A 2,344-nucleotide genomic window follows, 5' to 3' on the forward strand; every position below is an offset into this window, starting at 1 on the left:
GGGAAAAGAACAAGTGTCTTAGCCCTCAAAGGACTATTCAGCCAACCCGCTTTTCCCCGCTTAAAAGCAAAAAGTTACTGTAGTTAAAAAAAATCAAATTGAAGCAATGCTATTTTATGGGGCAGAATTCTCAAAATTACTCACTCCTTCCAGCAACACTACATTCAATGAAGGTAAAATAGTAAAAAACATAAAAATAGTTTATTTAAAGGAATGGTCAAACCTGAACATATGTATACTGTAATATATGTTTAATTTTACATTCCCAAAATTTTTAAATTGTTACAGAAGTAATAAAAAGTATTGGGATGAGTAGTTGGGTATTGTTTATTTTTTCCCTTTCCACTATTTTTTTAATAGTTGTTTAATTTTTTAAAGCAACGGGTTTAAATTTCTAACGATACCCCCCCCACTTGTCATGTTCAGCTGATGATAAAACTGACACCTGAAAAAAAGCTGTAAAGTGGAAAGGTTTCTGTGTTTGTGAACATGCATAAAAAGACAGGGATGTGTTTACATGAAGTATGACAGAACCAAATTAATGGTAAATTCTATCTTTAATTTTCTTCATTGTTTATGGTATAACTGAAGGAAATTCATGGAAGTGTTTTTAGTCGAAATGTCTCTTGGTTTGGGGTTTGTTCGTGTTGTAGGTTTTGTGGGACGATTGAAAGGGGTGGGTTTTCTTTTTCTTTCTTAAAAAATTTGTTTGAGAAAAGAGAGAGAGAGAGAATCTTGTAACAGCTTACTGCAAACACTGAAAAAAAGAGGAATTTTTTTGGGATTGGGAATCAAAATTTAATTTTTTAAATTTTTATTATATCAAACCATTTCAGAAACATTTTATTCTGGACTTCTCTGAATCTTCTTTCAGTTTGACTGTAGAAGAGAGAAGATTTTACCGGCCCGTCAAGAGGCTTCAACAAAAAGTTTTAGCAAAATAAAAAAGGGAAAAGATAAGAGATTGAAACATAAACTATAATTTCCCTTACTGTATTTAAAGTTTTTTTGGGTTTCAAATAAAGGAACAGCGAAAATCATCCCTCGTCCTCTGATCCTAATGTTCATAATTAGTTCAGAAATAAGTTACAACTCATCTCGCATGTGGTCATGATGACACGCTGCACGTTGTTCAGTTATAGAGAAGCTGTTTGAGACCTAAATATCCTTTCACAATGTTATTAATGTCATTTCATTTGTCATTTGAAAACCAGATTCCATGAATAAATCGTGTTTTTAAATAATCTGGAACTTCCGGTGTGAGCCACGTGTGTCGCTGTTTTCTTTCTCCACTTGTACAGAAAAGTCAAGACAGACTGATAAAACTTTACATACAAAGATCAGGTGTGAATATTTAACAACAGCTTTGACAGAAGAAGTTTATTAACTGTTGGACATTCAAAGCATTACACACTTGTGTGAAGGGGCTTTACATGCATTTAAACACTAAATGTGTAGATAAACAGTAGACAAAACAGACAAACTGCTGTTTCTATTTGAGTTTCAGACAGCTGTGAGAACTGAGAGACATAAATGTGCAGGAGAAACACTGCACTCGGTTCAAGGTTAAACCTACAGTCTAGACAAAGCTGACAGAAACTGTTTATCATTGGCTGTTAAATGCCCAAGTGACCAACCACGTGAACAAAGTCATGGTTTTGGCTAGAGCTTCAGTTTAACCACAGTCTGTGTAGTTACACTGTGTAGATTTCTGCTGAATACAAAAACTATATAACAAATATATATTGATATATAAGCATATCCTGAAATTCAGGGAAAAAAATACAAGTCCCCAATAAACAAAAACAACTTTTTTTTTTTTAGCATCAGGGTTCATACATGTGTTCGTCAAGGGTTTCTTCACAGAGACTAGGATGTGACCTACTTAAACTCTGTTCATATATATTACTTAAACTCTGTTCATATATATTTACTTAAACTCTGTTCATATATATTTACTTAAACTCTGTTCATATACATTAACTTAAACTCTGTTCATATACATTTACTTAAACTCTGTTCATATATATTTACTTAAACTCTGTTCATATATATTAACTTAAACATTATATTTACTTAAACTCTGTTCATGTAAATATCAGACTTACAGCATCTGTTCATGTAACATATACTTAAATCTTCAAATATTACTAAACTCTGTCATATATATTTACTTCTGATCATGATAATTTCTTAAACTCTGTTCATATAATTAATTAACTCTGTTATATATATTTACTTAAACTCTGTTCATTTATATTTACTTAAACTCTGTTCATATATATTTACTTCTATTCATATATATTTACTTAAACTCTGTTCATATATATTAACTTAAATCAAT

The sequence above is a fragment of the Cyprinus carpio genome, unplaced genomic scaffold (genome assembly GCF_018340385.1).
Source record: "Cyprinus carpio isolate SPL01 unplaced genomic scaffold, ASM1834038v1 S000006811, whole genome shotgun sequence".
NCBI classification, from domain to species: Eukaryota; Metazoa; Chordata; class Actinopteri; order Cypriniformes; family Cyprinidae; genus Cyprinus; species Cyprinus carpio.